Source organism: Nicotiana tabacum, chromosome 11, assembly GCF_000715075.1.
Source record: "Nicotiana tabacum cultivar K326 chromosome 11, ASM71507v2, whole genome shotgun sequence".
Lineage (NCBI taxonomy): Eukaryota > Viridiplantae > Streptophyta > Magnoliopsida > Solanales > Solanaceae > Nicotiana > Nicotiana tabacum.
The window spans coordinates 177,247,471-177,270,613 of record NC_134090.1 but is presented as its reverse complement, the minus strand read 5'-3'; positions in this window follow the sequence as shown (position 1 = coordinate 177,270,613).

Here is a 23,143-nt window from a genome sequence, read left to right as displayed (position 1 = left end):
TCACTGCCTTCACTCTAGAAAGTGACGGAGTTTTGAAGTTGAATGATCGGTTATGTATGCATGATGTAGATGGTCTTAGGAAGGCCATAATGGAAGAAGCTCACAGTTCGAGATACTCTATCCATCCAGGTGCTACCAAAATGTATCTAGACTTGAAAGAGTTGTATTGGTGGAAAGGCATGGAGAAACAAGTAGCAGATCAAGTGGCTAAATGTTTAAATTGCCAGCAAGTCAAAGCCAAGCATCAGAGGCTGGGTGGCGTAGCTCAAGATATAGAGATACGACAGTGGAAGTGGGAGATGATTAATATGGATTTCGTAGTAGGTCTACCTCGCACGTACCGTAAGCATGATTCAATTTGGGTTATTGTAGACCGACTGACAAAGTCCGCGCATTTCCTACCAGTAAAGACGACAGACTCCGCAGAGCAGTATGCGCAGTTGTACATCAAAGAAATAGTCCGATTGCATGGTACTCCAGTTTCAATCATATCTGACAGAGGCCCTCAGTTCACGGCGCATTTTTGGCAGGCATTTCAGAAAAGATTAGGTACCAAGGTCAATTTAAGCACCACTTTTCATCCATAGACCGATGGCCAGGCAGAAAGAACTATTCAGACTCTCGAAGATATGTTGCGTGCGTGTGTTATAGATTTTGGAGGTAATTGGGATGATCACTTGCCACTTATAGAATTTGCTTACAATAACAGCTATCAGGCCAGCATTGGTATGGCTCCTTATGAAGTGTTGTATGGGCGGAGATGTAGGTCTCCAGTGGGTTGGTTTGAACCAGCAGAGGTGCGGTTGATTGGTCCAGAGTTTGTTTGTGAGGCCTTGGAGAAGGTTCAACTAATTAGAGAAAGACTTAAAGCGGCTCAGAGTCGTCAAAAGTCTTATTCTGACAAAAGGCATCGTGAGTTTGAGTTCATGGCTGGTGATAAGGTGTTTTTGAAAGTTTCACCAATGAAAGGAGTTATGAGGTTTGGTAAGAAAGGGAAACTTAGCCCTAGATTTATCGGACCTTATGAAATTCTAGAAAAGAAAGGAAACGTGGCTTATAAGCTAGTGCTACCCGTTGAGTTGTCCTCTGTTCACCCTGTCTTTTATGTGTCTATGCTTAGAAAGTACATTCATGATGAGTCGCATATAATACCTGCCGATATCATAGAAATTAAAGAAGGCTTGACTTATGAAGAGGTACCTATAGAAATTCTCGATAGGAAAGTAAGAAAGTTGAGAACAAAAAATTTAGCATCGGTAAAAGTTTTGTGGAGTAATCATGATTCAAAAGAGGCTACGTGGGAGGTCGAGGAAGATATGAGAAGAAATATCCATATTTATTTGAGGAAAAAGGGTTAACCTATTTGGATTGACATTTATATTTTATTTATTAAATACAAGTTAGCATGTGTTTATGTCCTTGCTAGATTATACGTAGTTGTTGAAGTAATTTAGTTTTTGTCAGAGTATATTTAGTTATTTAATAATTTAGTGCCATGCCAGAGTACATTTAGCTCCTTAAATTGATTTACTTTTGCTAAAGTGGTGTGCTTTAGATTCTTGTTGGTTATTGTGGTACCTCCTTGTCGGAGTGTGAGTAATTAATTTATAAGCTGTGTATGGTGCCTAAGAATGACCGGTTATAGTATATTTGGTTGTTATTGGTGTAGTTGTGGTATTTGCGACAGGGATATTTTTTTGGATAGCCCAATTTGCAAGGGAAACTCTGCCGAAAGTTTTGAAAATTTAGGGAGTTAGCCAAAATTTTGAGTCCATTGGAAAAGTGAGTAGTACTAAGAAGACTTAAGAGGTTCAAGGACCTAAGGAATGAATGATTGTTAGCTTAAGAATAAGTCTCTAGCAACATTCGAGGACGAATGTTTTTTTTAAGGAGGGAAGATTGTAACACTCCTCAAATCTATAAAAGTTTCAAGACCCGCTAAATAAAGAATTTAATTTTCATAATCTTAAATTATACTTCTATTACAGATTTAAACCCTTGTGATTGATTTTGAGTTACCTCTCTATTTATAACTAATTGAATATATAATTAGGAGAATATTAATAATTTTAATATTATTAATTAGTAAAAGTAGGTATCATTAATTATTAGTTAAGTGAAAACAAAACAATACTAATAATAATAAAACATAGAAAAACAAACAAAGGCCTAAAGACTTGAAAAAGGTAAGGAACAATACGGAACAACTGTGTTGTTCTGTTTTAGTCACGACACAAAAGAGAAAAGGCTTAAAGCCTTAAAAGCCTAAAGCCTCTTCATTCAAAAGAGAAAAGGCTTAAGGCCTTAAAAGCAATACAGAACATTCACGGCACAAAACATAGAAAACGCAACCTTACGAACGACAGCAGCCAGAAAATTCTCACGCACGGAAAATTCTAGGGTCCTTCACAACTCACTTATTCTTGAACTCAAGTATGTAAAACTCCTTATTGTCAATTACCATACAGTGGTAATTGGTAAGAAGTGAATGGTTAATTCTCTTCTTCCTCTATAGCAACAATAATTTCCATGTTTAGGTGTGAAACCTTAAAATCAATTAAAATACACTTGTTGTTATAGAATCAATTATTTGACGGGTATAAATTGGACTGGGGTCTACGCATTGGCTCAAGGAATTTTGAGGTGAGTGGATATAACCCTTTACTAAAGTGGTTCTACTCACAAAAATATGCCCACAAAGTGTTTGATAAAATGCTTTAACGAGTCAACATGTGCTTAATTGGAACGAGTGAATACATGTTGACTAAGTATATTCTAGTTGAAGCTTATATATTTTACTTGAGAAGTATAACCGTCTATTCTTCATATTTTTATGATTTTTTACATGATCTTACATGTTAAAGTTTCAGGAGTTAGATAGAGCTTTTAGACATACCTTGAGTAATTTTATTTCATGTTGATGTTATGCATACACTCAAGTATATTATTGTAAATACTGATGGAGCACTTTCAAACAAGATTTAGACTTGAAAAGTCACAAGAAGAAGTTTTAGAAAGAAAAGATTTTTGGGAGTATCCTTTATTCTGCGAAGGGGTCATCGCCCAGGCTGAGTGTCCTGATATAAGCATTGACTTTCTGAAACTACTTGTGCCAAAATAGGGAGCACACGAGCCGAGGATCTCATTGCTGAGAATTTACTTAGCCATGCTAAGGTATGAGACATGAGCATTGAGAACCATGAAGCGAGTGGCACCTCGTGGATTAGGCCTATTCGATCAGGTTGGGATCGAACCCGTACCGATCACACGGTGATTGAGACAGAATTAAGTCAGGATAGTTCGAACTCCCAAAGTATAAAGTGAAGTAATATTTTTTTATAAGTAAGAAAAAGAAAAGAATTTCTTTTAGAATATTCATGAACTGCTATTATGCAATTATTTTAGAATTATTCTTATAAGCTTTATGTTTTACATGCATTTAGAACCTTTGCTCATAATGTATATGTTATTAAAGTTTCGCCCCCTGTTGTTGAGACTCACTGAGTACAATGGATGGTACTGACGTTCTCTTTTGGGAACCTACGTTGGTCTGCGGTACAACGTAGCAACCGGATTTGCAGGCGAGCAGGCTACGAGTTAGGACTTCCTTCTCTTCCAGTGCTATTGGTGAGCTCCGCTTTTGTTCGTGGAGTATTTGTCACACCTCCTTTTTCCGCGCCCGCAAGGAGTACAAGAGTTTTTCCAATTAAAGGACAATTGAAACGGGATTTATTTATTTATTTCAGAGTCGCCACTTGGGAGATTTAGGGTGTCCCAAGTCACCAATTTAATCCCGAATCGAGGAAAAGAATGACTCTGTATTACAGTTCGCGAACCAGAAATCCGGATAAAGAATTCTGTTAACCCGGGAGAAGGTGTTAGGCATTCCCGAGTTCCGTGGTTCTAGCACGGTCGCTCAATTGTCATATTTGGCTCATTTATCTGACTTTAAACAATTAAGGACTTATATGCAAATTTAACTTTTAAACCCGCTTTTATCATTATTTATTTTATACAAAATTGCAACGTTGTGAAAACGCATCTCGAACCACGCCACAACCAGTGCACACGTGATTAGTTGACGCATTTTGACTTCGTCAAGATCGTGATTTGGGTTACATAAATGTACACCCGTATTTAAGAAAATAACCTTATTAAATATGCGCCAAAATACTACGCGTTATGATACTATTAGGTAGGACTGTGAATTTTACTAAATCGCCCATCTCGGAATCTAGGTATTTTCTTATATTAAAATAAATAAATAAATAAATAAGATTGGAGGACTGCAATTTTTGTATTGTTTATATTTATTTATTTTTTAGCGAGATCCTCCCTTATTTTATGAATACCCTTTAATGACTACATCTTTATTATTACTAAGTTTGTCTATAATTATGAAGTCAATCTCTACATACTTAAAAATAATATATTAATTACTAATTTAAAACAAATATTAATGGAAAGTAATATTACTAAAATTATAATTACAAACAACATGGAATTGTCAAAAAAAATAAAAATAAAAAAACTAACTATCCCATAGTTGGATTAAAATTCATATTGTTAGTATGACTTAAGCTTATTGAAATTAATTATTTACAAATACTGAAAATTAAAAAAAAAAAACTTGATTACTAAACCATATTTCTAAAAATTAAACAATTTAACCTTAACTAACCTTGTTTTAATTCACATCATGTCTTAATACTTGATTCACAAACTAATTCACGATTTAACTGAAATTAACTACATAATTCTGATTAACTTAACGTTGAAAAAAAACCTTATGAATAAGGAACTTAGTCAATTTTTGCCAAACTGATTCAATAATGCCATTTTTATGTTATTTCTTCTATTTTGATTATTAAACAGTTTTAATTAGTAATCAGGCTTAAATATATTTCCTAATAATCCGGTTAAGGCGTTATTTAATATATCGCTATAACATGCCTAGTTATGCCAAATGACAGTGATTTACAGAATAATAATACATGAATAATCTAAATGCAATTAATAAAAAAAAACTAAATTAAAAATTTAAACTTCCATTTTTCACTTTCAGCTTACGAAAGGCCAAAATTACAGCTGTGTACCTGGTATTGCCAATATAAGAAGAAGAAAGTCAGCCACGCAGTACGTAACACAGCAACAACAATAATAACCAGCAATCCAGTCAACAGAAATCCCAGTGACAGATTTGAAAATCAAAATAAAATCCAGAAACACTGTCAACAAACAACGGGCAGAAACCAAGGGAATTTTCAGATTTGAAAGGCTAATTAATGTTTAACCCTTAATTTCTAAACCCGTATATCAGAATATTTATCATGTGTTCACTACTCTCTCTTCTAATTTCCAGAATGTTTTTCTTTTTATTTTCTGAAGTCTTAGTATTTTTTTCCGGAATTTCCTCTCTATTAAGATTTTCTTCTGTATTCTCTTATTCTCTCTTTTTAATTCCCCTCGTTTTTCTCTGTTATTCTCTTCTCTCCTCTATCTGTCAGATTTTTTCCTCTCTCTGTATTCTGTGTCTTTTTATTTTGTGTTCAAGACTTCCTATATATAATCCCAACCCTTTAATCAATTAAAATCAATCACTTTCTCCTACCAAACCCATTATCTTCCCACTCACCCCCATTACATTAAATAAATATATCATCCCCACCCCATTATATTTTGTCCCCCATGCTTCACTAAACAAATACAAGATTCCTCCCCACTAAATTTTGTCTTGTCCCCCCTGTATATTAAACAACTATATCACAACCCACCCCATTACATTTTTTCCCCCATGCTTCACATAAAAAATTACAAAATGTACAATTCCTAAACTAACCCTCCGACCTTATTGCAATTACCATTTTACCCCTGAACGTACTACAAATTACCAAACTACCCCATCAGCTATAACAATCAATTAATCAAACTTAGCCAAAATATAGACAATATGATCAATTTCTAACAATGTTCAAACAAAAAATCACATGAACATGATTTCTTCAACATTTCAACAACAAATCACATGAACATAATTTCTTCAACATTTCAACAACAAATCACATGAACACAAATTAACAACAAAGAAAAACTAAAATTTGATTGAACAATATTTTAGCAACAAACAAATCTATTTTCAGATTCAACAACAACAATCAAACAAGTACATTTAGATTTCTAAATTCAATAATATTGAACTTAAAATCAACTCTAACAACATTACAACAAACAATTCCTATATTAAACTTTAAATAATATTATGAGACAAATTCAAGAAATAATCATAAATGGTAAACAAGAAATCAAGCTATACAAATTTCGGATTCAAGATCAAACAAATAAAGTATGAACATGAATGAATCTATATTTTTTTTTAAAAAACAACAAACATGACGGATTAAATGACTCAAACAACATTAATAATTTCTGGAAAATACATAACAACATGAAACAAATTGAAGAAATAATCAATTAAATTTCAATTTGAATCTAACAAACATTAAACTAGCAAATTTTTACCTAAACAATAAACAAGAACGATAAAACAAACATGAAACAAACTGAAAAATTAATTAATCAAAGTTCCATTTGAAATCTGAAAATTAATTCAACAAAACATATGAACAAACTAGAAAATTATTTCAATGACGAACAAATCAAACAGGAATTGAATCATTTATCGATTTTGGATCCGAAAAATACCAAACAAAAATATGGACGATAAATGAGATTCAAAACCAACTAACCGGAAATGAAACGACGAACAACGATTGTAAACAAATCTGTCCGGGCCTCGACTCAACGAAAAACCTTTGAACTTTGACGATTCGAAATAGATGAAGCAACAGCAAAACAGAAGCAACTGCTGCGACGAGCAGCAGCAGCAGTCTGTCGAGAAGCAGCCTGACGCAGATGCCCCGGTAGAAGCACGATGGAGGAAGAAGAAGCAACATGAAGCAGTAGCAGCTGGGAGCTGAAACAGCTGCGTCAATGGCGGACGCGGGCAACAACTGGTCGTTGGCGAGGCAGCTCGGGGCTTGAGGTTGGGATCGACGCAGCAGTAGCCTGCGATAAAACTGCCATGGCAGCGATGGGAACAGTAGCGGCAGCAGTGGTTCAGCTTGGCCGTGTCGAAGCAGCGGCGACGGAGCTGGAAAACGCAGTCGCGACAGCAGCCATGGCGACTTCCTGTTTTTTGGAGGAGGAAATGACGCAGTGACATTTGTATTGAAGTGAGGAAGAAGAAGCAATAGGGTCAGCCATGGCTGGTCGTTCATGGTGGTGAGGTGTTGCTTTCGACGAAGAAGATGAAGACATGGCGACCAACGACCATGCAAGCTCATGCTCGAGCTCGACGAGGCAGCGACGATGGTGTTGGAGCTTGTTCTGGGCGTGAAGAGGTTGAAAGGCTGCCATGGGAGGTGGGGTTTGGAGCTTTGGGGAAGAAGAAACCAAAAATGGGGGGGGGGATCCTTTCTTAGTTTTTTAGGGTTTTCTTAATTTTATTTTTATTTTTATTTTGTAAAAAATGAAAAATGAAAAATGAAAATGAAGAGGGGGAGTTGGGTTGTTGGTACTGGACTGGGTCGACCCAGTTCGAAATGGATTGGGTCGTTTGGGAAGATTGGGTCATTTTTTGGGCTTGTAGCTTGAATTTGAAGAAGAGGCCCAATTCCGAATTTCTTTATTTTTTGCTCTCTTTTCTTCCTTTATTTTTCTAAAATTAAATTATAAAAATACTTAAATTATTATTTAAGAACTAAATTAAGTTATAAAAGCGCAAATTAACTCCCAATAACAATTAACGCACAATTAAGTAATAATTAAGCATAAAATTGTATATTTGGTCATTAAATGCTAAAAATGCAAACGATGCCTATTTTTGTAATTTTTATTTTTTGTAAAACAAACTTAGTTACTAACAATTGTATAATTAAATCCTACATGCGAAACGCTATATATTTTTGTATATTTTTTATTAATTTAGCAAATAAACATGCACAGACAAATACAAATAGTTACACAAAATATCACAAAAATTGCACACCAAGAAAAATTATTTTATTTTTGAATTTTTTGGGAGTAATTCTCATATAGGGCAAAAATCACGTGCTTACAGCTGCCCCTCTTTGCCCGAAGACACGAAGGGTTTTCGTGCAAAGATAAAGCGAGCGATTTTTGCCTATCCGAGTACTCCGTGTGAAGCATTGTTTTTTGAAAAAGATTTGACCGAACCTTTGCTTCAAAGGTTTCCTACATATCCTGGGCTAAACAGGAATCAGGTCAATGTAGTTCGGGAAGTTTTGGTAGGTGGGACTACCGTGGGACTGCAATGTTACTGTTGTTGCATGCTATTACCACTGCTTACCGATCTCCTTGTTACATCGTGCTTAAAAGAAAACAAGAAGCTAGGCTAGACTGCAATTTGTTCTTGTTGCCTTGCTTTCTTGTCTGCTTGCATTTCTTCCGGTGCTTTTCTTCTTATTGACACATGCATTTGACTTTGTGCTGGGACCTCTTGTTGCAACCTTCTGCTTCCCGGTGCCGGGGAATTTTATTGTTTCCTGCTGGGGATTCCTATTGTAATCCTCTGTTTTATTGTCCTCTGACTTGATCTTGAAATGTATGCCTCTGTTGTATGGGCGGGCTCCCAACTTCAATACTTGAAAATTAAAGACTGAAATGTATGCCTCTGTTATCTGGGCGGGCTCCCAACTTCAACGCTTGAAATGTAAAGACTGAAATGTATGCCTCTGTTATCTGGGCGGGCTCCCAACTTCAATGCTTGAAATGTAAAGACTGAAATGTATGCCTCTGTTATCTGGGCGGGCTCCCAACTTCAAATAAACAACTTTTGAAATAAACGCCATTCCTCTCTTCAGGCGGGCTCCTGACTTCAACAACAACTTCTAAAATAAAATGCCTTTCCTCTCTTCAGGCGGGCTCCTGATTTCAACAACAACTTTGAAAATAATCGCCATTCCTCTCTTCAGGCGGGCTCCTGACTTCAACCAATAAATCACCATTCTATTCTTTTCTCTCTTCAGGCGGACTCCTGATTTCAACAACAACTTTGAAAATAATCGCCATTCCTCTCTTCAGGCGGGCTCCTGACTTCAATCAATAAATCGTCATTCTATTCTTCAGGGGGCTCCTGACTTCAACAACTTTTCAAAAATGCCATTCCTTTCTTTGGATGGCGAGATTTCAACAACCCCTTTTTTAAAAATGCCTTTCCTTTCTTCAGGCGGGCTCCTGACTTCAAACAATAAATTCGTCATTCTGTTCTTCAAGGGGGCTCCTGACTTCAACTAATAAATCGCCATTCTATTCTTCAGGGGGCTCCTGACTTCAACATCTTTTCAAAAAATGCCATTCCTTTCTTTGGATGGCGAGATTTCAACAACCTTTTTTAAAAACGCCTTTCCTTTCTTCAGGCGGGCTCCTGACTTCAACCAATAAGTCGCCATTCTGTTCTTCAGGGGGTCTCCTGACTTCAACCAATAAATCGCCATTCTATTCTTCAGGGGGCTCCTGACTTCAACAACTTTTCAAAAAATGCCATTCCTTTCTTTGGATGGCGAGATTTCAACAACCCTTTTTTTAAAAACGCCTTTCCTTTCTTCAGGCGGGCTCCTGACTTCAACCAATAAATCGCCATTCTGTTCTTCAGGGGGCTCCTGACTTCAACCAATAAATCGCCATTCTGTTCTTCAGGGGGGCTCCTGACTTCAACAACTTTTCAAAAAATGCCATTCCTTTCTTTGGATGGCGAGATTTCAACAACCCTTTTTTAAAAACGCCTTTCCTTTCTTCAGGCGGGCTCCTGATTTCAACCAATAAATCGCCATTCTATTCTTCAGGGGGGCTCCTGACTTCAACCAATAAATCGTCATTCTATTCTTCAGGGGGCTCCTGACTTCAACAACTTTTCAAAAAATGCCATTCCTTTCTTTGGATGGCGAGATTTCAACAACCCTTTTTTAAAAACGCCTTTCTTTTCTTCAGGCGGGCTCCTGATTTCAACCAATAAATCGCCATTCTGTTCTTCAGGGGGGCTCCTGACTTCAACCAATAAATCGCCACTCTATTCTTCAGGGGGGCTCCTGACTTTAACAACTTTTCAAAAAATGCCATTCCTTTCTTTGGATGGCGAGATTTCAACAACCTTTTTTAAAAACGTCTTTCCTTTCTTCAGGCGGGCTCCTGATTTCAACCAATAAATCGCCATTCTATTCTTCAGGGGGCTCCTGACTTCAACCAATAAATCGTCATTCTATTCTTCAGGGGGCTCCTGACTTCAACCAATAAATCGCCATTCTGTTCTTCAGGGGGCTCCTGACTTCAACCAATAAATCGCCATTCTATTCTTCAGGGGCTCCTGACTTCAACCGATAAATCGCCATTCCTTTCTTTGGATGGCGAGATTTCAACAACCCTTTTTAAAAAACGCATTTCCTTTCTTCAGGCGAGCTCCTGACTTCAACCAATACATCGCCATTCTATTCTTCAGGGGGGCTCCTGACTTCAACCGATAAATCGCCATTCTATTCTTCAGGGGGGCTCCTGACTTCAACAACTTTTCAAAAAATGTCATTCCTTTCTTTGGATGGCGAGATTTCAACAACTTTTTTTTTTCAAATTCAAACTTTTTTTTTCAATTTATCCTAGGAGAAAATTCATCAGACTAGATTTTGATCCTAGGAGAAGATTCATCCGACTAAGATTTTATTATACTATCTTGGGAGAAAAATTTCATCGGACAAAGATTTTGACTCTAGGAGATAAATCGTCAAACTAGGTCCATTTTGTTGTGATCTTAGGAGAAGGATTCATCGGACTAAGATTTGATATCTTAGGAGAAAATTTCATCGGACTAAGATTTGGTATCTTAGGAGAAAATTTCATCGGACTAAGATTGTGACTCTAGGAGATAAATCGTCAAACTAGGTCCATTTTGTTGTGATCTTAGGAGAAAGATTCATCGGACTAAGATTTGATATCTTAGGAGAAAATTTCATCGGACTAAGATTTCTATCTTAGGAGAAAGATTCATCGGACTAAGATTTGATATCTTAGGAGAAAAATTCATCGGACTAAGATTTGATATCTTATCTTGGGAGAAAAATTTCATCGGACCAAGATTTCTATCTTAGGAGAAAGATTCATCGGACTAAGATTTGATATCTTTTCTTGGGAGAAAAATTTCATCGGACCAAGATTTCTATCTTAGGAGAAAGATTCATCGGACTAAGATTTGATATCTTATCTTGGGAGAAAATTTTCATCGGACCAAGATTATATCGGGAAAAAGATTCATCAGATTAGGACTTTTATCCTAGGAGGAAAATATAAAGATCAATGATTTGAGAAACTTACCTTCGTAATTTCTTCTTTTCTTTTCTCCTTCCTTCGCGCTGCTTTGTTCTTGCTTGCTGGGGATAATACCACTGTGGGAGTCTCCTTTCTTCCCCTCCTTCAAATTCAAAATTTTTTGGTTTTTTTTTATTATTATTTATTTTCTCTCAACACCGCTGGGGATAAAAGTGTTATCTTCTTGGGATAACGTTGTTGAGGATAACGCTTCTGGGGAATTTTATCCCTTCAAATTGATGCTTCATTCTTCTGGAAGCTGCTGGGGATGATAATGGCTCTTTGCTTTTCTGAGCACAAATGTCATCCCTTTGTTCTGTCTGCTGGGGATAACTTCCTCCATTGAAACTTATTATGTTCAGGGAAACCCTGGTTCAAAGACCACTTCCCTGGTGCTATCTTTATTCTTCCTCGAATGGGTACCTGATTTCCAGAAAATTTCCCAAATGAAAGAAAAATTTTCTGCCCCAGTTTGGCAATCTCCCTTATGGCATGTATTTCCGACATCGATGCCATTTCCTTTACCTGCTTCAAATCAAACAAAATTTGTTAGTTTAAAACCCGGTGGTTGGTTGTGATGCTCCTACTGAGATGGTTTTTCCCTTTTTCCTTCCTTGCTCTGCGTCCCACAACTTGTTGGGGATGATATTATTTGCTGGGGATAATCTATTTCTGCTGGGGATATTCCTCTTCTTTCGTGGCATGGCTCAGAAACTTGCATTTTCCCGACCTTTTAGTCTCGCATGAATTTCCCAAATCATGCTTATTGCTCTCCTTGTTTGTCCACGGGCCTTGGCCTTGAGGTTTTAATAACCTTTGATTTTGGCAAGGATATCCCTCTTGACACTCGTTGATCCTTTTGTCAATCACCTTTTGCTGGAGATATCTTTCTTGATATTGGCCTCGCGCTTGTTCCTTGCTGACTATACCATTTGTATGTACTAGTCAGATCTTATCTTGGAAAGCTGATGGCCTTTTTTGAAGTCATTCCCACTGGTTCTGACCAAACAGACTCTACTGGGGAAATTTCTATGAAAGAAAAAGATAAAAGGAAACAGAATAAAAGACAACGGAAAAAAATGACTCTTTAACAAAAGAAACTATAAATAAAAACCTATCAAACGCAAATACCCACTCTAATGGTCATGACATGCACCTGTGGCCTATCCTCTGCCGTCAATCGTCTTTCAAGACCTTCAATTGGCAATTCCCCATCTAATTCCCAATCTTATTCGACTTGTAGTGCCCGAAGGGTTTTCACTATCAAGTCTCTCTCATTTTGAGTTTTTCTCTCAGCTTTCATCGCCTTATGGTATCCGTAAAGATTTTCACCAATAAGACTCTCTCATTTGTATCACTTTCCAGCTGGGGATTTGGAGTGTTGCCGGTATGACTCTCTCTGCTGGAGATTGGAGTCCTTTCTGTCATGGAACAGAGTGTTATGTTCACCGGTAAGACTCTTATTTGTCTGACTTGGCATCTTTTGTAGACTGGTCAGAAAGTCTTTCTTTGGACCGTAATGTGGGTTTTTGGACAAGCTAGAAAGAAAGGGTATTAAAGGCTCAAAAACAAAATAAATTTGGGGTTTAAAATTACAACCTTCGGAACCATATTTGTTTACCACAAGCGCAACCCTTGCCCCAGTTTCTTGCTTGGGGATTATTTTTTTTATTATTATTATTATTTTTTTTTTACTTTTTATTACACCATGAACACTATGCATACTATGCACCCTATGACCGAGCCGTGAAGCGCCTGCGTATCCTCTTTGAGGAATCAGGTCAAACGTAGTTCCCAATTCCTCTTTTTCTTCTGACTTTCTTTTGTTTTTGTTATCATTTTTCTCTTCTCTTTTTTTTCGTTTTTTTGTTGATTTTTTTTTCTTTACCTTCCAGGCTCGTATTTCCTAGTCGTTGCTATCGATTCCGAACGAGGGGTATGAAAGAAAATAAATAAGGCTCAAAAAGGGTAACGAAGGATAAAGTGTTTAGGTAGCAGAACAAAATGCCTTCGTCATTCCAGTCTTCAAAATATCCCAAGTGCAAACAACACATTTGAACATAGATTTATAGTCTCTTCCGATGGTGCTGGACTTGACAATTATGTTAAACATTTGCTTTTTCATTTGTCATTTCTAAAGCACTGTTGGGCGACACTCTCACTTTTATGAACGACCCTCATGCCAATTTGGCGAATCTTGCATTTAACGGTTTTCTTTATGTTTTACTTGCCCCAGTTCCACATGACCCGGGCTTCAAATAATCTCAAACCGTTCTTATTTCCTTTAAATGCTTTGATCACCTTCCCCGGGTTTTATGATTAACTTTTAAGATTAGGCCCAAACTGTGTGCGCATGTCATGTCACGAGAATCGGCGCTGATCAAAAATGATAAAAGGACTAAACAAAAGATGACTGGAATAATAAAAGACCGGTTTTTGTATTAGACTACCGGCGAAATGGTTTGAATAATAAAACAAACAAAACAACCAAAATAAAATCCTAACACAGCCTTGACAAAACTTAAACAAACCGTAATGACAAAACGGAAAGATAAGACAGTTTGACACAAGACAATATCTGAATTACAACCCTAATAATCCGAACACCAGAAATGACAACAAAATAAGCCACCACAAGCTTCTCTCTTGCTGACCAAGGAACGGAGCGTCCTCCCACTTTATCAAAATTGACATCTTAGCCACTGAGCTTCGCATCAGTATTGCCTAGACTATTACCAACTTCAATATCATCAACCTTAGGCAACAAGTCCCCAATAGGATTTGAGTGCTTCTGCTATCAGGCCTGATCCCCGCAAAGTGTGCTTCTAGGTCTTGTATTTTCGGCTTACCACAAACCAACCACCTTCTTTCTTTGCGATTCAAAACAAAACAGGTTAGAATGGACTCAGTCGGTCCCCATTATTAATAACATCTTTTTTTTTCTTTCTTTTTTTTCCATTTCTTTTTTCGATTTTTTTTTCATTTTTTTTTCTCGATTTTTTGTTGTGGTCGAATCTTATGGAGATTGCCTACGTATCATGACCCCGCATGAATCAGACCTTGCGTAGTTCGGACCAAATGAAAGGTAACAACAATGAGACATTTTTTTTTCTTTCTCAATTTTCATAATAAAACAAACTGGGTTTCAAAGGTTGAAAGATGACCAACAAACTCAAAAATCAAACAACCCACATATTCTAGTCAAAAGATTTACAAACTCAAAAACAAACGGCCAGCTTCCTTTCTCCGTTTGACAAATGCAACCAAACGGTTATTTTTGCAAATGTGGCCCCTTCCAAATTTCACATGAATTTTGAGGTCGGGAAGGATTATTTTTATGACACTTTACAAATTTGTTCGTTCTTTTACGAAAATAGCCTTTCGACAACTGAAAGATACTCTAAGGCTATTTTGGCAAGAACGGTTTAAGACGCGGCCGAAGCTGGCTCGGCTTATTTTGACCAAAAGCCCAAATGGTGTTCACCTGACCGCTGACTCTTTGTTTTTTTCTAATTATAATAAAAACCTGGTGTTGCAAACATGGCCCTTCAGCGCCTCGGGGACGAAGATTTTTAAGGCTGTGTGGGTCAATTGGACCAAATCTAAAACAATGACCCAAAGGTGGCTGTTTATACAAAGTCAGCCTTCCGGCGTCCCTTTTGGGAACATTCGGCTATTTATGACAAAACAACATCACCTGACTTATTCATGACTCTTTTTATTGTTTTTCAAATTAGCAAACTCAATATTGCAAACACGGCATTTCAACGTCTTGGGGACGAAGATTTTTAAGGCTGTGTGGGTCAACTAGACCAAATCTTAGAAAATGACCCAAAAAGTGGCTGTTTATGCAAAGTCAGCCTTCCGGCGTCCCTTTTGGGAACATTCGGCTATGTCTTGATAAAACAGCGTCACCCGACTTCTTTATGACAAAATTGAAATATTTTTTTTGGCTATTTGTTTTAGCAAAAGGGGAGGCTGGACACTGCCCGACTTATTTATGACAAAATTAAAATTTTGACACGTTTTTTATTTATTTATTGGTTTTTGGCTATTTTAGCAAAAAAGGGGGTTGGACCCGATGAGGATTGCCTACGTATCTCACATCCGGTGAGAATCAAACCCGCACAGTTCGGGCAAAATAACCGAACTATTTTAAAACAGATTTTTTTTTCTTTTTCAGCAACAAATAACAAAAACACTTTCCAAGCATGACTCTTTCATTTTCATTTTGGCATTTTCGGAAAAATAAAATAAAAAAACTATTTTAAAAATAAGACCTTTTTTTTCATTGTCATTTTTCAGAGGAAGACAAACCACAAACTATTTTCCCTTTTTTATTATTTTTTTTTTTTTTGAAAAATAAGACAGAACAACGACTTTTTTTTTCTTTCTATTTTTTCTTTGCTTTTAATAAAACAAACTAATAAGACACATTTGTTTTTCAAAATTTCGGCAGAGTTTTGACAGTATTTGGGCATTGGTTTTTTACAAAAATAAACAATCAATTCCCTAACCGCTATTTCCTTTTTTTTCTTTTTTTTTTCAATTTCAAAATATTATTCCTGATATTCAAAAGTCAGTCAACACACAAATTCGGATCAAATAAATGCGCAAGTAGCAGCAAGTAAGATGCATCAGGATGGTCATTTTCATTTTTTGGTACACCTGTCCTAGACAGACCCAACCCCTGTGTTGAGCCTCCAAAGTCAAATGCACGTGATGCAAACAAGCGCTCCTACTAGGGATCCGGCATGAAGCTGAGTTATTCTAAGTGAAAAAAAACCTGAGGCATATTGTTCTAGCCCTGGCTCACCCAAGTGGACAGCTTGAGCCGAAGTGGGGGCAACGTACCGGGAGCACGAAAGTCTACCCGGCCTAGTTACTTGTCCCAACTTCATCTTATTTGGTATGACTTCTAACAGAAAGGTGGGCCACGCGCACGTGTACACCATAAATTCGGAAGACTCAGAAAGAAGAAGGGTTTCGTAGCAGTTTTATATACACAATTCAGATAATATTAAAGCGGTAAAAGCATCATTTAGCACATTAGGCATATATCATGTAAAAATCAGATAAAGCCAGATATAACAATTTATCTAAGCTCGAATTTCTAACCCTGAACCAGTGGTTCTGAGAAATAGATTTTCCCCAACAGAGTCGCCAGAGCTGTCACACCTCCTTTTTCCGCGCCCGCGAGGGGTACATGAGTTTTTCCAATTAAAGGACAATTGAAACGGAATTTATTTATTTATTTCAGAGTCGCCACTTGGGAGATTTAGGGTGTCCCAAGTCACCAATTTAATCCCGAATCAAGGAAAAGAATGACTCTGTATTACAGTCCGCGAACCAGAAATCCGGATAAGGAATTCTGTTAACCCGGGAGAAGGTGTTAGGCATTCCCGAGTTCCGTGGTTCTAGCACGGTCGCTCAATTGTCATATTTGGCTCATTTATCTGATTTTAAACAATTAAGAACTTATATGCAAATTTAACTTTTAAACCCGCTTTTATCATTATTTATTTTATACAAAATTGCAACGTCGTGAAAACGCATCTCGAACCACGCCACAACCAGTGCACACGTGATTTGTTGACGCATTTTGACTTCGTCAAGATCGTGATTTGGGTTACATAAATGTACACCCGTATTTAAGAAAATAACCTTATTAAATATGCGCCAAAATACTACGCGTTATGATACTATTAGGTAGGACTGTGAATTTTACTAAATCGCCCATCTCAGAATCTAGGTATTTTCTTATATTAAAATAAATAAATAAATAAAATTGGAGGACTGCAATTTTTGTATTGTTTATATTTATTTATTTTTTAGCGAGATCCTCCCTTATTTTATGAATACCCTTTAATGACTACATCTTTATTATTACTAAGTTTGTCTATAATTATGAAGTCAATCTCTACATACTTAAAAATAACATATTAATTACTAATTTAAAACAAATATTAATGGAAAGTAATATTACTAAAATTATAATTACAAACAACATGGAATTGTCAAAAAAAATAAAAATAAAAAAACTAACTATCCCATAGTTGGATTAAAATTCATATTGTTAGTATGACTTAAGCTTATTGAAATTAATTATTTACAAATACTGAAAATTAAAAAAAAACTTGATTACTAAACCATATTTCTAAAAATTAAACAATTTAACCTTAACTAACCTTGTTTTAATTCACATCATGTCCTAATACTTGATTCACAAACTAATTCATGATTTAACTGAAATTAACTACATGATTCCGATTAACTTAACGTTGACAAAAAAACCTTATGAATAAGGAACTTAGTCAATTTTTGCCAAACTGATTCAGTAACGCCATTTTTTATGTTATTTCTTCTATTTTGATTATTAAACAGTTTTAATTAGTAATCAGGCTTAAATATATTTCCTAATAACCCGGTTAAGGCGTTATTTAATATATCGCTATAACATGCCTAGTTATGCCAAATGACAGTGATTTACAGAATAATAATACATGAATAATCTAAATGCAATTAATAAAAAAAAACTAAATTAAAAATTTAAACTTCCATTCTTCACTTTCAGCTTACGAAAGGCCAAAATTACAGCTGTGTACCTGGTATTGCCAATATAAGAAGAAGAAAGTCAGCCACGCAGTACGTAACACAGCAACAACAATAATAACCAGCAATCCAGTCAACAGAAATCCCAGTGACAGTTTTGAAAATCAAAAATAAAATCCAGAAACACTGTCAACAAACAACGGACAGAAACCAAGGGAATTTTCAGATTTGAAAGGCTAATTAATGTTTAACCCTTAATTTCTAAACCCGTATATCAGAATATTTATCATGTGTGCACTACTCTCTCTTCTAATTTCCAGAATGTTTTTCTTTTTATTTTCTGAAATCTTAGTATTTTTTTTTCGGAATTTCCTCTCTATTAAGATTTTCTTCTGTATTCTCTTATTCTCTCTTTTTAATTTCCCTCGTTTTTCTCTGTTATTCTCTTCTCTCCTCTATCTGTCAGATTTTTTCCTCTCTCTGTATTCTGTGTCTTTTTGTTTTGTGTTCAAGACTTCCTATATATAATCCCAACCCTTTAATCAATTAAAATCAATCACTTTCTCCTACCAAACCCATTATCTTCCCACTCACCCCCATTACATTAAATAAATATATCATCCCCACCCCATTATATTTTGTCCCCCATGCTTCACTAAACAAATACAAGATTCCTCCCCACTAAATTTTGTCTTGTCCCCCCTGTATATTAAACAACTATATCACAACCTACCCCATTACATTTTTTCCCCCATGCTTCACATAAAAAATTACAAAATGTACAATTCCTAAACTAACCCTCCGACCTTATTGCAATTACCATTTTACCCCTGAATGTACTACAAATTACCAAACTACCCCATCAGCTATAACAATCAATTAATCAAACTTAACCAAAATATAGACAATATGATCAATTTCTAACAATGTTCAAACAACAAATCACATGAACATGATTTCTTCAATATTTCAACAACAAATCACATGAACATGATTTCTTCAACATTTCAACAACAAATCACATGAACACAAATTAACAACAAAGAACAACTAAAATTTGATTGAACAATATTTTAGCAACAAACAAATCTATTTTCAGATTCAACAACAACAATCAAACAAGTACATTTAGATTTCTAAATTCAATAATATTGAACTTAAAATCAACTCTAACAACATTACAACAAACAATTCCTATATTAAACTTTAAATAAGATTATGAGACAAATTCAAGAAATAATCATAAATGGTAAACAAGAAATCAAGCTATACAAATTTCGGATTCAAGATCAAACAAACAAAGTATGAACATGAATGAATCTATATTTTTTTTTTAAAAACAACAAACATGACGGATTAAATGACTCAAACAACATTAATAATTTCTGGAAAATACATAACAACATGAAACAAATTGAAGAAATAATCAATTAATTTCAATTTGAATCTAACAAACATTAAACTAGCAAATTTTTACCTAAACAATAAACAAGAACGATAAAACAAACATGAAACAAACTGAAAAATTAATTAATCAAAGTTCCATTTGAAATCTGAAAATTAATTCAACAAAACATATGAACAAACTAGAAAATTATTTCAACGACGAACAAATCAAACAGGAATTGAATCATTTATCGATTTTGGATCCGAAAAATACCAAACAAAAATATGGACGATAAATGAGATTCAAAACCAACTAACCGGAAATGAAACGACGAACAACGATTGTAAACAAATCTGTACGGGCCTCGACTCAACGAAAAACCTTCGAACTTTGACGATTCGAAGAAGATGAAGCAACGACAAAACAGAAGCAACTGCTGCGACGAGCAGCAGCAGCAGTCCGTCGAGAAGCAGCCTGACGTAGATGTCCCGGCAGCAGCACGACGGAGGAAGAAGAAGCAGCATGAAGCAGTAGCAGCTGGGAGCTGAAACAGCTGCGTCCATGGCGGACGCGGGCAGCAGCTGGTCGTTGGCGAGGCAGCTCGGGGCTTGAGGTTGGGATCGACGCAACAGTAGCCTGCGATAAAACTGCCATGGCAGCGATGGGAACAGTAGCGGCAGCAGTGGTTCAGCTTGGCCGTGACGAAGCAGCGGCGACGGAGCTGGAAGACGTAGTCGCGACAGCAGCCATGGCGACTTCCTGTTTTTTGGAGGAGGAAATGACGCAATGACATTTGTATTGAAGTGAGGAAGAAGAAGCAGTAGGGTCAGCCATGGCTGGTCGTTCATGGTGGTGAGGTGTTGCCTTCGACGAAGAAGATAAAGACATGGCGACCAACGACCATGCAAGCTCATGCTCGAGCTCGACGAGGCAACGACGATGGTGTTGGAGCTTGTTCTGGGCGTGAAGAGGTTGAAAGGCTGCCATGGGAGGTGGGGTTTGGAGCTTTGGGGAAGAAGAAACCAAAAATGGGGGGGGGGGGCAGATCTTTTCTTAGTTTTTTAGGGTTTTCTTAATTTTTTTTGTTTTTGTTTTGTAAAAAATAAAAAATGAAAATGAAGAGGGGGAATTGGGTTGTTGGTACTGGACTGGGTCGACCCAGTTCGAAATGGACTGGGTCGTTTGGGAAGATTGAGTCATTTTTTGGGCTTGTAGCTTGAATTTGAAGAAGAGGCCCAATTCCGACTTTCTTTATTTTTTGCTCTCTTTTTTTCTTTTCTTTTTCTAAAACTAAATTATAAAAATACTTAAACTATTATTTAAGAACTAAATTAAGTTATAAAAGCGCAAATTAACTCCCAATAACAATTAACGCACAATTAAGTAATAATTAAGCATAAAATTATATATTTGGACATTAAATGCTAAAAATGCAAACGATGCCTATTTTTGTAATTTTTATTTTTTGTAAAACAAACTTAGTTACTAACAATTGTATAATTAAATCCTACATGCGAAACGCTACATATTTTTGTATATTTTTTATTAATTTAGCAAATAAACATGCACAGACAAACACAAATAGCTACACAAAATATCACAAAAATTGCACACCAAGAAAATTATTTTATTTTTGAATTTTTTGGGAGTAATTCTCATATAGGGCAAAAATCACGTGCTTACAGTATTCCTTAGAGTCATCTTTATTTAGTTATTTCTTTGTTACTTAGAGAACTGGCTAGGAAATCTCATGTCCTGAGCAGTGCGTCGATTTATCAGTAGAGGCTTCATAGACATAATCAATGGGTTAAGATTCAGATGTTTTTTTATAATAACTTAGCATAAATTTAGTAGTTATTACGAATAAAGTTTTGGAGTTAATTTATTTAAATATTTACATTAATCAAAAGTATTTGGTTGGAGTATTGCCTTGTTGCATATAAATTTTGGAGTTATAATAGATTTGATAAGCAAAGATGGTTCGCTCGATCATGTTTAGTGATCGAGTGCCGGTCCCGGCTTGTTCAGAAAATAGGTCGTGACAGGTTTAAAGCAAGCTTCCATGCAATAGTGTGCTAGGCTTGCAGGAGCTTTGAGTTTTAAGGGGTATTCTTCATCATTAAACGATTACTCATTATTTTTTAAAACGGACACGAAACTTGATTTCAATTCTAGCTGTCTATGTAGGTGACATACTGCTTACTGGAGATGACTTGGAAGAAATTCAGCATATTAAGAGTTTTCTAAACAGTGAATTCAAGATCAAAAATCTAGGCGACATACATTATTTTTTAGGGATGGAAATTCTGCGAGAAAAGGAAGGTTTTATTGTAAGCCAAATGAGATTTACTTTGGATATGCTACAGGAATTCGATGTATCTCATTTGCCCCGAGTTAGTTCTCCTCTTGATCCTTCCTCCAAGCTTCAAGCTGATGATGGGCACCATTTGCAAAAACAACAACAACAACAACAACAACGACCCATTTGCAAAATCCAACAGTATTTCGTCATCTGATTGGGAAGTTGAACTATCTCACTAACACGTGCCCAGACCTTTCTTTTGCAGTCCTTACCCTCAGTCAATACATGCAGAGATCATGCAAGTCTCATTTCTCTGCTGCCTTAAGAGTGCTCAAATAATTGAGCTACGATCCAGGACAAGGAATTCTTCTCTCAGCAGAACACTCATTCTCCTTGCTTGCATTTTGCGATGCTGACTGGGCCTCTTGCAAGGATTCTAGGAGGTCCGTAAGTGGATTCTTCATCACACTAGGAGGAGCACCCATTTCCTGGAAATCAAAAAAACAAGTTTTAATCTCTTTATCTTCTGCAGAGGCAGAATACATATCTATGAGAAGAGTAACTGCAGAACTTACATGGTTAGTTCGACTCCTTGAAGATCTCTCTGCACCAATAAGTCTTCCCATACCTCTTCATTCTGACAGCAAGGCAGCCATTCATACCGCCCATAATCCCGTCTTCCACGAACGCACAAAACATGTAGAGCTTGGCTGTCATTTTGTGCGTCAACAGTTCCTTTCCAGTTTAATTACCCTTTCTTTTATTCCGTCTAAAGACGAATTGGAGGTTCTCTTCACAAAACCACTTTCTGGGGTTTCTCACTCCAAGATTTTGAGCAAGTTAGGGGTCACAAAGTTACCCTCCAACTTGAGGAGGGATGTTGGGAAGAAGAAACCAGGTCCTAATTCTAACAGTCATGGAGATTCACTTAAAGAAGATGGGTGAAGAAGAAGAAGGGTGAATTGGTCGTGCATGTTAAGTCATTAGATAATGTGGGGCAAAATTAATGGGTTAAGGAACATCAATTAGTGGGCATGGGAGACATAAATTAATGGCGGTTAGTAAGAAGATTATAATATTAGGAAACAAAAGTTAGTGTGTTAGTATGGGGGAATAAATATATATGTAAGTGTATAGTATAAACATGTACAAGAGCAAGAAATGAAAACACAGAAGTTTTTCCTCAACCAAGTTTGTCTTTCAATTTCTTACAAAGTATTAATAAATGAATGACTTAAGCAGAGAACAATTTCGAGTATATAAACTATGTACACTAAATAATGACAATATAAATACATAGCGACATAAGCAATGAATCATGTGAAATTAAGAGGCAACAAATGGCTCATCAACTTAACCAAAAGAAGCCAACAAACCAAAAGAGAAACTTTACTAATTAACATAAAAAAAAACTGCATGACCCAAACAGAAATCAGTCCTACACTCTCTTCCAATAGTTGTAAAAATTAGTATTATTTTACAGAAAATAGCACTATAGGAAATGAATTTTGCCAACCATGATATTCCTA